The following is a 15,711-nucleotide window of genomic DNA, read 5'->3' as shown; positions in this document are numbered from 1 at the left end:
TTTTAAGGCCCTCTTAGTCCTGGACAATGCCCCTGGTCACCCTTCAAATTTGAGCGACATGCATCCTAATGTGGAAGGTGGTGTACCTCCCACCCAATACCACAAGTCGCTGATACAGCCAAGTGGACCAGGAAGTAATAGCAAATTTCAAGGCTTACTACCTTAGAAGGACCATACGTGTTGCTTTGAGGGCCATAGAAGCTAACAAGGAGTTGACAACTGAAGCAATTCTGGAAGGGCTACAACATTGCAGATGCAGTGAAGAAAACATTGCAAGTGCTTGGGACGAGGTGAAGACGACCACTTTAAATGGGGCCTGGAGGAAACTGTGTCCACAGTTTGTGCACAGTTTTTGAAGGCTTTGACCAGGCAGAAGACGTCCGAGACTGTGACGAGGAAGATCGTAGGGCTAAGCAAGAGGCTGCAACTAGAATCTTGAACCTGATGATGTAACAGAGCTGCTGGCTTCCATGGAGAGGAATTGTCTGCAGAGGACTTACTAGAACTTGAACACAAATGATTGAGGAAGAGGAGGCGGCACCAGAGCCAAAACCCAGGTCATTAACTGTGAAAGGCTTGTCAGAGGGTTTTACTCATCTGGAGAGAGCCTTGGCGGCTTCTTTTGAGGCAGAAGACCCTAACGTTTCTAGGTTTGACAAAATCAAGAGAGGAATCATGGATTTGGTGACTTTCTACAAGGAGACCCTGAATGAAGGAGAAGCAGACGAAGAGAAGTGTGCAGTCCAGGCTTGACACTTTCTTTCACAAGTCTCCAGTACCACCACCTCCCACTCCTAGTCCTGGTAAGGAATTCTGAACTGTTTTACTAATTTATGTGTTTACATAGTGTACATATTAAAATGTTGTTAATTTTTTAATAACAACTACTAAATGTAAGAGTAAATTGTAACTTCATTAATTTTCATCATTTGTAATTTTAATTGCAGAAGTGGTGACAGTTCCATGAATCCTGTACTTACTCCCTGACACCGTTCCAGATCTCCCTGTACTACCTGTGACAGTTCCAGATCCCCTGTACTCCTGTAGTTCCAGATCCCCCTCAGTTCCAGATCCCCCTGTACCTGGACCCTCTGTATCAGCCCGCCCACCTGCACGTGTACAATCAGGTAAGCAATTTCATTTTCTCATTTTCATGTTGGAAATTGTTTTTACACCCTACATACATTCGTACACTAACTTACATAGTGTACAATGTGTTTGATGTTGCATAACCTTATTATTATTTTTTTTTTCCGATTTCAGACCCCTTTGATAGTGACAGTGACCCAGATGACCCTGAGCCTTTCCATGGTTTTGATGCCTCGCCCTATACATCAGGTAAGGAATCCTTAACAAATTTGGTATAAAATGTTTTTATAAATTGCTAATAGAAATTTTATTAAAAGTGTACATATGCTACAATTACATCCACCTTATAATATATTTATGTACCCTATCATTCTTTCCAGATGTAGATGTTCCCTCATCAGTTGATACAGTATCACCTCCCCAGAGCCCAATCAGTTGATACGAGTAGTATCACCTCTCCCATTCCTTCAGGTAAAAGAATTCTTCATTTTTATATTGAACATACGTATTACACACTACATATGTCAAACAGTAATAACATGTGCAGTAGTTACAGTAGTAGTAACTATCATTTTATATATTTTTTATCATTCCAGACTCCCAAGCACCTGCCCACCCACCATAGCCCAGCCACCCACTCTCATGTACCATATGACCATCCCAGTAAGCAAGCCAACCACTAGAATTTGGTAAGGACAGTTTTTTTATTAATGTTTTTAATATTACATATGTAATAACCATGTTATGTATGTAACATATCATACTATAATCATATGTACTATTACATTATCATTCCAGACAGGCATGCACCTGTGACTTACATAAACCAGACCTCTACATAGCCTACATGTCTTCATTTTGCTGGAGGTAAGGAATTCCTCAGTTGTGTTTAATGTTTGCATACGTACAATAAATTTTGTACACCTAAGTGGTTACATACTGTCCTTTAATATTAATTCTTCATTCCAGACTGCCCATCATCCTAGCCTGTTATCTGTGATAAAGCACACTGAAGTTAGGTTTGGAATGCATCCTTATCATGAATGCTCTACACCTCCACCTCCATCTCCCACAACCTAGGTAACAGCTTTGAGACTCACTAAAAGTTGGTAAGTTATGTAAGGAATTTCTAAATTAAGTTTTTATACTACATGTTATATGTGATATTAAACCACTGTATGGTGCATATTACTGTATGTAACTTACTATGCATAGAGTACTTACTAACATACTAATTATTTTTTTGTACATTCCAGAACCCCCTGAATGATGTAGGCTATGGGGCCACATAAGACTTTGTCCATCCAGGGTTACGATGAATGTAAAATATAAACTAAAGGTAAGGAATTAATTAACATACATTAACTCTTTTAGTAGTACACTCTTGATATATCTACAGTAATTAACATATTGCATTCACAACTTTTCTGTAGTGTATATTTTGTACACTAATTTTGTTACTTTTTCCTTCCAGAACCAACATTTTTCACACAACTCCAGGTTGTTACTACAAGTGTCATCAAGGGATAACTACAAGTAGAAGCACCATTTTTTGGATGGAAAAACCCTTCAGGAAAGTATACGTATCACATGTAACATGTAGTGTAACAAAGTATGAACAGTAAGGTTTTTACATACAGTAGTACATATTACATACGTACATAAACTTTTTTTTACAGGAATTTCCAACCAAGTTTGATTATGTACATAGTAGTACATGTTATAAACCACTGTACGTATGGTTACTGTAATGTAACTTACTAAAACATACATAACATGACTTAACTTTGATACTTTTTGGTACATTCCAGAAAACCAGGACCCCCTCCATGATGCAGGCTATGGGGCCACATAAAAACTTTGTCCAGGGTTACTACATAACATAGCACGACAACTGTAAACTATGTACTACTGTACTAAGGTAAGGAATTATACATAGTATAGTAAACATACATTAAGTGACCAAGATCTCTCACATGGGATCAGTGATCAAGGTCCCTCATGGAATTACATACTGTACACTCCCTGCTGAACAGGGGGTGTAGACCAATCATTTACAATATGCAATATTAAACCACTGTATGGTGCATATTACTGTATGTAACTTACTATGCATAGAGTACTTACTGACAAAATTATCTTTTGTACATTCCAGAACCCCTGAATGATGTAGGCTATGGGGCCACATAAGACTTTGTCCATCCAGGGTTACGATGAATGTAAAATATAAACTAAAGGTAAGGAATTAATTAACATACATTAAACTAAGTTTTATACATGTTATATAATGTGATTATTAAACCACTGTATGGTGCATATTACTGTATGTAACTTACTATGCATAGAGTACTTACTGACATACTAATTATTTTTTGTACATTCCAGAACCCCCTGAATGTGTAGGCTATGGGGCCACATAAGACTTTTGTCCATCCAGGGTTACATAGCAGGACAACTTTAAACTAAAAGTAAGGAAGAATTAATTCACATACATTAACTTTTTTACTCTTGAGTATAACTCAAAGTAAGGAATTATTAATTAAACTAAAAGTAAGGAATTAATTAACATACATTAACTCTTTTACTCTTGATATCTATAATTTACATATTGTATTCAGGACTTTTGTGTAGTATTTTGTACTAATTGTGTTTATACTTTACCTTCCAGAGCTACCAGACTGGGATTTTAGTGTACTCCAGGATCTAAACAAAGTGTGCAATGCATGTGTATACGTATAGTGACAGTGTTTAGTGTATACCCTAAGGATTAAGTGTAGTGTACATTGTGCTTTTTAGTGTCACAAGAGTTTAATAAAGAAATTATACCTTCAAGAACCATCCTTTGCCATTGGAATAACCACACTACACATCATGCAATCTACTTGCATGTCACACAGGTAAGGTCTCTAACTTTTTCTTAGTTTAAGGCATATTTCCAAGTGTCGTTCCGGCTTACGACGATTTCTGCTTACGACGCGCCTCAAGAACGGAACCCCCGTCGTAACCCGGGGACTGCCTGATATATATATATATATATATATATATATATATATAATATATATATATATATATATATATGAAACCATCAACACATATGATTTACGGTTCTTATAGAGATCGCAATGGTGAAAACAAAAAACTCGCTGATTTTTCTAAGAATGTCGTGGTTTTATCAATTACCAACTTTCCTGGCATCAAAACCGTATAAAAGAAACTACATTAAATCATGGAAATTGGTGCTCGACTGCTCGTGTATATGATCAGATATGAATCATATACAATTTAGATATGAAAGTATCTGACGTGACATACTTACGTGTTTATATTTATAAACTTTCTTTCTGTTGTTTAGCCTAACGGGCTTAACGTTTCTAAATAAATAAATCCAAACCTTCATATTTTAACTTTGTTGACGATATAAATCTTGGCATGAAAGGCTCCGAGTGACATTATGACCTCTTACTTCAAACGATGCAGAAATGCGCCTTTTACGAATTACCATAAATTACGATGAATTACACCGACGCCGCTCAAAATATCTTCATATTTTAACGACAATGGATACGAATTTAATGCAAATAGTCACCTGTCAACAATTACTTCAAAGTATACGGAATATTGAAGCGTGTACAATGATGTATTTGGCAAGTCAAGTGTACCATTTCGTGCTGACAGATGGTGACGGATTTGAAGATATCGCATTTAATCGAAAACTAGATATACTCCATTTTCTAAATTATTTTTTCCAAAAAGAAAGAAAAAAAAAAAAAAGTCTCTCTCTCTCTCTCTCTCTCTCTCTCTCTCTCTCTCTCTCTCTCTCAGTATACATTGACGGGTTTGCTCTAGGTTTCTCGAGGATAGAGCTGACAATGACAGAGAACGTGATAACAGTTATAGTCAAAGAAATTTTGATGCAATGTCAAGTAATGGATTTCCAATGCAAATGTCTTAAGTATATAGTCAAGGAAATAATATTAAAACATCAAGCAATACAAAACATTTTTTTAAGGATAGCGCCCTAAATTTTAAAGCAAAGACAGAATGAATTTCATGAGTGTTGATATTTCACCTAACCATCCACAAAATCTAGTCCACAAGAAATATATATAAGCGTTCGCTCAGTGGGCTTACAAGCTATGAGGCTGCCCACGACAAAGAAAAGTTTAGCGAAGAGGCTTGTCAGTAGAGTGAAAGATACCCTTTCCTATATTTATGTTAAACTTATAATCTTGCAATGGAGCGACAAGATACTCTTATTTTACAACGATTTTTTATAGTTAAGAGTCAAAATTCCCAGCTTGTGAATGTTAGTCCGTGCAGGCAACAGCAATATCACATGAATTAAAGTGTGCGTAAATCCAACGAAAACTGCAGGTCCACGACATTCCAGAGGTCCTAACTATCTGCAAGCCAACGTTTGTGCCATATCCAACCCCCTCCCCAGCCTTCCCCCAGCCTCCCTACCCCACAAGTGACATACTATCCACGGCTCAAGTAAACCCCAAATATCGCATTCCTCTTTTGACCATCACAATCCACGTGCTATAAAGCACAAGAGAGGAGTGTGGGTTGGTTAAGTATGTCGGTAATCAATACTACTAGAACAACTTTTCTCACTCAGAAGCACCGTCAAACTTGGTTCTCAGAGCGGAAGCAAAAGTTATAATCGAAGAAACTTTTTAAACTGTAACTGACACAAACGGTGCCCTACAGATGGGCCAAATGAGGACATAGGGGGGAGGAGGAGGAGGAGGAGGAGGAGCAGGGAGGACGCTCCAAAAATTACATAGGAATTTTGAAGTTTTCCTTCCATGCCCTAACCCTGCTCTTTAAATTCTTTTCAATCGTTATTCCATTCTATCTCTTTTGTGTTGGTTCACTGTTGGATTTACTAATATCGTAACTGCCACGATCTTCGAAGCCAAAATGAAATCATTTGGGCCAAAATAGCAACGAAACTATATTAATATTTATCACTGACTTGATCTATGATTACAAACACAAAATTGACTTGTCTAATTGCAGCGTTATCCTGCATATTCAAGGCTTTTCTTGGAAAGCAAGGCTCTAGATTTGATTTTGGCATTAAGTCTTTTTGGAAAAGTTGAACTGCACAAGTTGTGACTATACGAATAGTTTCCATCTTCTGAACAACAACAACAACAACAACAACAACAACAACAACAACAATAATAATAATAATAATAATAATAATAATAATATCAGGAGAGGGATCTTCCAGGGCGACTCACTGTCCCCACTACTCTTCGTAGTAGCCATGATTCCCATGACAAAAGTACTACAGAAGATGGATGCCGGGTACCAACTCAAGAAAAGAGGCAACAGAATCAACCATCTGATGTTCATGGACGACATCAAGCTGTATGGTAAGAGCATCAAGGAAATAGATACCCTAATCCAGACTGTAAGGATTGTATCTGGGAACATCAGGATGGAGTTTGGAATAGAAAACTGCGCCTTAGTCAACATACAAAAAGGCAAAGTAACGAGAACTGAAGGGATAAAGCTACCAGATGGGAGCAACATCAACACATAGATGAGACAGGATACAAATACCTGGGAATAATGGAGGAGGAGATATAAACACCAAGAGATGAAGGACACGATCAGGAAAGAATATATGCAGAGACTCAAGGCGATACTCAAGTCAAAACTCAACGCCGGAAATATGATAAAAGCCATAAACACATGGGCAGTGCCAGTAATCAGATACAGCGCAGGAATAGTCGAATGGACGAAGGCAGAACTCCGCAGCATAGATCAGAAAACCAGGAAACATACGACAATACACAAAGCACTACACCCAAGAGCAAATACGGACAGACTTATACATAACACGAAAGGAAGGAGGAGAGGACTACTAAGTATAGAGGACTGCGTCTACATCGAGAACAGAGCACTGGGGCAATATCTAAAAACCAGTGAAGACGAGTGCTAAAGAGTGCATGGGAAGAAGGACTAATAAAAGTAGACGAGACCCAGAAATATACAGAGACAGGAGAAAAGACAGAAAGAACAGAGGACTGGCACAACAAACCAATGCACGGACAATACATGAGACAGACTAAAGAACTAGCCAGCGATGACACATGGCAATGGCTACACAGGGGGAGAGCTAAAGAAGGAAACTGAAGGAATGATAACAGCGGCACAAGATCAGGCCCTAAGCCAGATATGTTCAAAGTACGATAGACGGAAATAACTCTCTCCCATATGTAGGAAGTGCAATACGAAAAATGAAACCATAAACCACATAGCAAGTGAATGCTCGGCACTTGCACAGAACCAGTACAAAAAGAGGCATGATTCAGTGGCAAAAGCCCTCCACTGGAGCCTGTACAAGAAACATCAGCTACCTTGCAGTAATAAGTGGTACGAGCACCAACCTGAAGGAGTGATAGAAAACGATCAGGCAAAGATCCTCTGGGACTATGGTATCAGAACGGATAGGGTGATACGTGCAAACAGACCAGACGTGACGTGATTGACAGTCAAGAAGAAAGTATCACTCATTGATGTCGCAATTACCATGGGACACCAGAGTTTGAAGAGAAAGAGAGGGAAAAAATGGTATAAGTATCAAGATCTGAAAATAGAAATAAGAAGGATATGGGATATGCCAGTGGAAATCGTACCCATAATCATAGGAGCACTAGGCACGATCACAAGATCCCTGAAAAGGAATCTAGAAAAACTAGAGGCTGAAGTAGCTCCAAGACTCATACAGAAGAGTGTGATCCTAGAAACGGCACACATAGTAAGAAGTGATGGACTCCTAAGGAGGCAGGATGCAACCCGGAACCCCACACTATAAATACCACCCAGTCGAATTGGAGGACTGTGATAGAGCAAAAAAAAATAATAATAATAATAATAATAATAATAATGATAATAATAATAATAATATCTTGGGAGTAGACCCTCTTTCAAACTGATCTTATTAAAAAGGATTGCTGCATCAGCTCCAATGATTTTGTATAGTCTTCTTTATTTTCCTTATCAAGGATTTCTCAGTGTTGCTAAAACTGGCAAGCAACACTGAGAAATCCTTAATAAGAATAATGGAGACCCAGTTTATATTTCAGATAAGGTGATTGACAAAACCTACAATCATCATCAGGCTCCTGAAAAAACTGGTATCAAGTTATAACAAGCTGTTAAAAAAATTGGCATATGCTCCACAAAATTTTAATTAATAATTATAACCTTAAACTGAATCAATATAATGTCTCAAAATTAAATACACTTAAATTATTTAAGACAACTTGAATTATATAAGACAATGACAATATTTTGAGAAAAATATAAAACAAAATAAAAAAAAGTAAAAACAGTCAGTAACTTATCTTTGCTGCGATGGTAAATAGTTACTATAACAGACGTAAAACAACCCTAAAATAACCAATAAAAAATTGTAGTCATATTAAGTGAAAATTTACCTTTGGTTATGGAAAAAGTAATAAAATTATAGTTAGTTTTAAGGAAGTTCATTCAAAACTTTGTCAAAACTCCAACAAAAGTTAGATATCAGTAACACCGAAAATGTCCATAACATCAATATTTAGCATCATCATCAAGGCGATGATAAAATCTAAAGACCACAATGAATTCCTTCGCTCATTCTGGCGATATATTTGACCAATGCAGTAACGATAAAATTGCTCATAAAATTCTGAAGCTCTAAAGAATTTCAATACATCATAAAACGTATACTGGATGAAGCAAGCACAAAAATCTATATCACCAGTTTTTCTTGCCACCCACAGCAAAGTTCAAAAGTTACTTATATGCATAAATATACTATATATATATATATATATATATATATATATAATATATATATATATATATATAGATAGATAGATAGATAGATAGATAGATAGATAGATAGATAGATATAGATAGATATAGATATATATACTTCATGGAGCGTTTATTAACGAAAGAAAAATATTTAACATTGTATGCAACCAAGAAAGACCTAAAATCTTAAAACATACGAGATACCTTTTCCAAAAACTAACAGTTTCAACTAAAAACATACAACAGCAAAATAATACTATATAATAAGAATAGCAGTTGAACAGTTGACAATTACAAAAAATATCAAACGAGGTAATACGTCCATTTGAAACAGCATAACACTTAAGTATACATATAATCAAACGTGTATTATATGATAGGTAATGGAAAACATTATCACACTTGTACTGATGTCTCATTATATATATATATATAATATAAATATATATATATATATATATATTGCATATTGCATGTGCGCTAATTTGCATGTCATATGTATGGTTTTTGTGTTAGAGAAACGTCTCTTTGAACGTACAAATTTCTGTGAGATGGATATCAATATATACGTGATAACAAGCGCACATTCATGGCAAAACGTGTTACGTAAGCATATACAGCATAACTAATTCGTGATTAGGCTGATATGCATTTATTCTCTCTCTCTCTCTCTCTCTCTCTCTCTCTCTCTCTCTCTCTCCATTGGCATCTTTCACGGACAGGAGTCGGTGACCTTTGATGTGTTGCACCCACTTAATCATTCAATAAATTAATCAACCTGACCTTCAAGTCCACCTCCATGTGTACTCCCTTTCGTGGGGGCATTTAAAGAGCTGTGATATTATATAGTATATATATATATATATATATATATATATATATATATATATACAATATATATATATATATATATATATACATATATATATAGATATATATATATATATATATATATATATATATATATATATATATATATATATATATATATTAAATGCAGAAGGAATTGCACTTCACTCGAATACAAATATTTGGGGGTGATAAATTCACGAAACCCATCCTGCCTTGCAACTGTTCTAAATCAGATCAATTTTGATGGTCGCAAGGGCACATGAAAATGATCGTGCTTTCAGTGTATTTCAGTTAACTGCATTCTTCTTCTAACCTCAAATTACTTATTTATTGTATGCCCATCCTTCCCTTGCATCTTTGTGAAAGGGAAAAGCGGTGCCCTTGATCCCACTAGTTTAGCTTTGAGAATGAAAAGATATGGACATTATTTTTTTTTTTCCCTAAATAAAATGTATATATCGCTGTGCATTTCCCTTCTCTTTACTTTACCGTCGGTCGCGAAGGATTGATATGCTCCAAATAGGGTCGCTCACGAGAAGGTTTGAGAACCACTGGTCTAAATTCTCGCATGGCGAAAGTATTTCATTCTTTACTACATCTGCTATGCAAGTTCACATACAACGAAAAACACGCAAGTGAATAAAACCATATTTTGACTGTCAGCAATTATAACTGAATAAGTTTCCACTTCTGCTTTCAAAAGGTCAGTTTATCCATGACAAATAAAAGATACAATCAACTCCCTTTCTGTTAATTAAACGAAAACCTTTTGAGTCTGCTCAAGGGTGCTTGAGAAACTTCATCCATAAAGTCATCGTCATTTACAATGAATTAGGATGAAAATAAAAATTCATTTACAACAAAATAATCCGGGATATTGAAGGATGCTTTATGCTAATGGGAAAGATGGCGAACTATTTCAAAATTCAACGAATATAGACAATATCATATATATATATATATATATATTATATATATATATATATATATATATATATATATATATATATAGATATATATATATACATATATAAATCATTACAAATACTTGCTAAGTACTCATAAATATAATCTACTTTACATATTGAGACACAATTCTATTTATTAATTTCTTAATAAAATCTATCTTCAAGTTACATAAACTTCATACTTACAAGTTTTTAAAAAACATTATATATTATCTAGAAAGTATACCTAGCATTGGCTGATGATAATAACGGTATGAACTAGAGTCAGCGAATTCAAGTTATCAAGTAAAAACTTGTACCTTTATGACACAACGTATATAACAACATTATGCATAAGAATAAACTAAACACGGCTACAACAATGTAGCGAAAACCACAAGGAAAATGATTCACTTAAAATAAATCCATCTTAGGAAACTTGGAAATATGCGCTTGCTGGCATATGATGGAACTCATATTAAATGTCATACAGATATGCACAGTGAAGTAAATTTTTAAGACTTTCATAGAACTCATCTGAGCTTGAAATTCGTACAGCTAAAGTGTGGGTTGGGTCCGTATTTCATCAGATATGATTTCAATAAATTAGTTTTGCAAATAAAAGTATCACCTAAACATTTCCTTTCCCTGTCATACATTTTTTTTTTACATTCGCAGTAAAAATACATAAAAAAAAACATATCGTCTCAGTTGCAATAGCGTTGGAACAGACTAAAACTCTTTTTATTACTTTGTCAGATTAAACCGTAATATTAAAACGACAAAATTCTTTTTATACTTTTGTCAAATTAAACCGTAATATTAAAACAAAATTTAAAATAACGAATTGTCACACACAAAAAAACTAATATCTGCATTAGTCATTGTAAATAATTGCGTCAAAGTCGGAAAAAACAATTTGATCAAACATTGCACAAATATTAAAAATAAATTGAAGAATACATTTGCACAGCCCAAGCCTTTTAATTCTCTGTATCAGGCAACCAAAGACGTTATAAATTCATACAGTAAAAAAATGTATATACAGTTCGGTACATTATCAGGAGAACATCAGAAATAAACATCAAATGATCAAATATCAATACAAAATATATTGAGAAATCGGAAATATTTCTAAATACAACTAAAAAATTGCAATGATGATAACGGAATGATAAAAATTATGAAGTAAAGTCAACTCCCAGATACAAGATTTGAAAAAGACAAATTTTTACTTTGAAATAACATGGATAAAAAAAATGATCAAATATCAATATAAAATATATTGAAAAATCGGAAATATTTCTAAATACAACCAATAAATTGCAATGATAATAATGGAATAATAAAAATTATGAAGTAAAGGCAACTCCCAGATAGATTTGAAAGAGAAAAAATTTTGACTTGAAACCACACGGATAAAACAATTAAATGAAAGAAGTAACTATGTAAACAAGAAAATTAAAAAGGTGATTTACATGCAAATGGTATAGAAGCCACTGAACTTCTGACGGCCTACTTTTAAAAAGGGATTAAGAAGTTTTCGACCGGGCCTAATGGGGGGGAGGGGTGTGTCTCATCAGGCGGGTGTCGGAGAATACGTAATGAAATATGTGGTCTCATTCTGCATTATGTCTCTCCAGTTCATATGAGTTTGAAATGAATTGAACTGAATCTGGAATCTAAGCCAAAGCACTGGAACCTATGAGGTCATTCAGCGCTGAAACGGAAATTGATAGTAAAAGGTTTGAAAAGGTGTTAACAAGAGGAAATCCTCGCAGTTCCGATATACATCAATTTCTGAATAGCTGGGTAAGTGAGATGAAGGAAAGAGGGTATTGTAAGGAGGTACAGTAAAGGGAATGAAAGAGCTTGCAGCTACTGACGGCAACCCCCCCTCCCTTGTGAGATATTTGTTTGAAAGAGACGGAATAAGAAATAGAAAGAGCCAAAATGTTCAGAAAGTGTTGCAGCAAGATAAAAGATTGGATCCTGACACAATATTTTTGCATGGGTTCATGTAGGGGCCTTAATCTTGTTAAAATAACCTTTATTTACGATGGCGTTTCATCGCTGACGGGACATTTTGAAAAAATAAAGCCAAATATTGTGTCACAAATAATCCTAAGTTTTGAAAAAAAAAAAAAACTGCAACATACGAACACCAAGTACTAGAGAGAATTCAAGCAGTAAATACCTTGTACGTCAGACGGCCACAATATCAGCACATACCTAAAGGAAAAGAAAAAATACAGTTAATAAAAAAAATGTAAATGAAAGACAGGGAGTAAGCACTGACGAATTCAAGTTCGTCTTCTCATGAATATAATTTGCAAGGTAATGTTGATAACATGAAAATGGCGGATATGTTTTGGGAGCTTGTGATGCTGAACCAGGAGTGAATGGCATAAGTTCTGAGTGTACTCATTTACCCCAACATTTTCACCACTTCTACCTATCTCGACATTCATTTCTTCCTGTGTAACACCGATGACATACGTTACAAAATCCACTATTAAACTTGCCGTCGACCAGCCCGGGGGCCAGTCCCTCACCGCTGCCTCCTATTCAGTTGTGCAGAATAGATACGCTAGACCTAGTTTCGGGGCGGTACGTAATGGCCCTATGGCCAATATATGAGTATTAATTGTTCAACATATTCATGGCATATCCGGTGTCTTTCTGGTTCTATATGAAAATTTACGCGCTGCTCTAGGAGCAGGAGCCCGTGCTGGCACACAGCCAGCTAAATCATAAACAACAATTTGAAATTTCCGACCACTACAGACCAACACGTGCTTTAATCTTACTGTGGTTTATTTCTTACCGTCTGTGTTTTTATTTATCGTCTTATTTCATATCCCTACGTTCCATTTTCTACCTTATGAGAGCTGAGAAGGATAATGACCAACTGCATATGACAATTAGGAGGCTACGCATTTCAGGCAGCCATATTGACAAACGTAATGCCATTTCTTCAATGGACAATGATGTACGAGTATAGCTTTCTAAATGGTTATTATTTTTTTTTTCTTTCTTTTTTGCTCTATCACAGTCCTCCAATTCGACTGGGTGGTATTTTTATAGTGTGGGGTTCCGGGTTGCATCCTGCCTCCTTAGGAGTCCATCACTTTTCTTACTATGTGTGCCGTTTCTAGGATCACACTCTTCTGCATGAGTCCTGGAGCTACTTCAGCCTCTAGTTTTTCTAGATTCCTTTTCAGGGATCTTGGGATCGTGCCTAGTGCTCCTATGATTATGGGTACGATTTCCACTGGCATATCCCATATCCTTCTTATTTCTATTTTCAGATCTTGATACTTATCCATTTTTTCCCTCTCTTTCTCTTCAACTCTGGTGTCCCATGGTATTGCGACATCAATGAGTGATACTTTCTTCTTGACTTTGTCAATCAGCGTCACGTCTGGTCTATTTGCACGTATCACCCTATCCGTCCTGATACCATAGTCCCAGAGGATCTTTGCCTGATCGTTTTCTATCACTCCCTCAGGTTGGTGCTCGTACCACTTATTACTGCAAGGTAGCTGATGTTTCTTGCACAGGCTCCAGTGGAGGGCTTTTGCCACTGAATCATGCCTCTTTTTGTACTGGTTCTGTGCAAGTGCCGGGCATTCACTTGCTATGTGGTTTATGGTTTCATTTTTCGTATTGCACTTCCTACATATGGGAGAGATGTTATTTCCGTTTATCGTTCTTTGAACATATCTGGTTCTTAGGGCCTGATCTTGTGCCGCTGTTATCATTCCTTCAGTTTCCTTCTTTAGCTCTCCCCTCTGTAGCCATTGCCATGTGTCATCGCTGGCTAGTTCTTTAGTCTGTCTCATGTATTGTCCGTGCATTGGTTTGTTGTGCCAGTCCTCTGTTCTGTCTGTCATTCTCCTGTCTCTGTATATTTCTGGGTCGTCGTCCACTTTTATTAGTCCTTCTTCCCATGCACTCTTTAGCCACTCGTCTTCACTGGTTTTCAGATATTGCCCCAGTGCTCTGTTCTCGATGTAGACGCAGTCCTCTATACTTAGTAGTCCTCTCCCTCCTTCCTTTCGTGTTATGTATAGTCTGTCCGTATTTGCTCTTGGGTGTAGTGCTTTGTGTATTGTCATATGTTTCCTGGTTTTCTGATCTATGCTGCGGAGTTCTGCCTTCGTCCATTCGACTATTCCTGCGCTGTATCTGATTACTGGCACTGCCCATGTGTTTATGGCTTTTATCATATTTCCGGCGTTGAGTTTTGACTTGAGTATCGCCTTGAGTCTCTGCATATATTCTTTCCTGGTCGTGTCCTTCATCTCTTGGTGTTTTATATCCCCTCCTTCTATTATTCCCAGGTATTTTGTAATCCTGTCTCATCTATGCGGGTTTGATTGTTGCTCCCAATCTGGTAGCTTTATCCCTTCAGTTCTCGTTACTTTGCCTTTTTGTATGTTGACTAAGGCGCATTTTTATTATTATTATTATTGTTATTATTATTATCTAAATATTTCAATTGTCCAAATGCATTTCCTCTCCTTCAACCAAACTAGGGAAAAAGGGGCGCTATAAATCTCAAGAAGAATTTGTATAACGCCAATTCTCGCCTATGGTTTAGGAACTATGTATCCCAGCAAACAACTCGCGAAGAAATTACTGTTGTTTACAACGGCCCCTCCCTTCCCCCCCCCCCCCCCCCCCCCCCCCCCCAACACACCCCTCTTTCTCTGTTGCTATTTCTTACCAGATGCATTTGTTTCTTTGGCGCTTCGTAATACACGAATTAGTCCAGTTTGTCTTACTCATTTTATTTGATGCTTCGTGAAATACGAATACACGCAGACCAGACGTACCTTTTACCTTAATGAAGCATAACACACTGACAGCACACAATGAAATATGAGCTCACTATACATTTGTATAATAACCCACTTCGAGAGAGAGAGAGAGAGAGAGAGAGAGAGAGAGAGAGAGAGAGAGAGAGATTCTTTAGACTGTACACCTGTTCCAA

At 36.4% G+C, this 15,711-nt stretch overlaps 1 protein-coding gene and 1 long non-coding RNA gene across 3 annotated transcripts in view; one reads left to right on the top strand and one right to left on the bottom strand.

The window, feature by feature from the left end:
- The window catches only part of LOC135198519 (serine/threonine-protein kinase pakG-like), a 110,464-nt gene that overhangs the window by 54,780 nt on the left and 39,973 nt on the right, over positions 1–15,711 (bottom strand). The gene's annotated exons all lie outside the window — the stretch shown is intronic.
- On the top strand, positions 1,888–2,636 carry LOC135198352 (uncharacterized). The gene is made up of 4 exons (XR_010310761.1): positions 1,888–1,956; positions 2,059–2,198; positions 2,346–2,428; positions 2,564–2,636. It is a non-coding gene; the product is annotated as an uncharacterized LOC135198352 (long non-coding RNA).

Source organism: Macrobrachium nipponense, chromosome 22 (genome assembly GCF_015104395.2).
Source record: "Macrobrachium nipponense isolate FS-2020 chromosome 22, ASM1510439v2, whole genome shotgun sequence".
NCBI lineage: Eukaryota > Metazoa > Arthropoda > Malacostraca > Decapoda > Palaemonidae > Macrobrachium > Macrobrachium nipponense.
The sequence above is the reverse complement of the archived record's forward strand: the minus strand, read 5'-3'. Positions and strand labels throughout refer to the sequence as shown.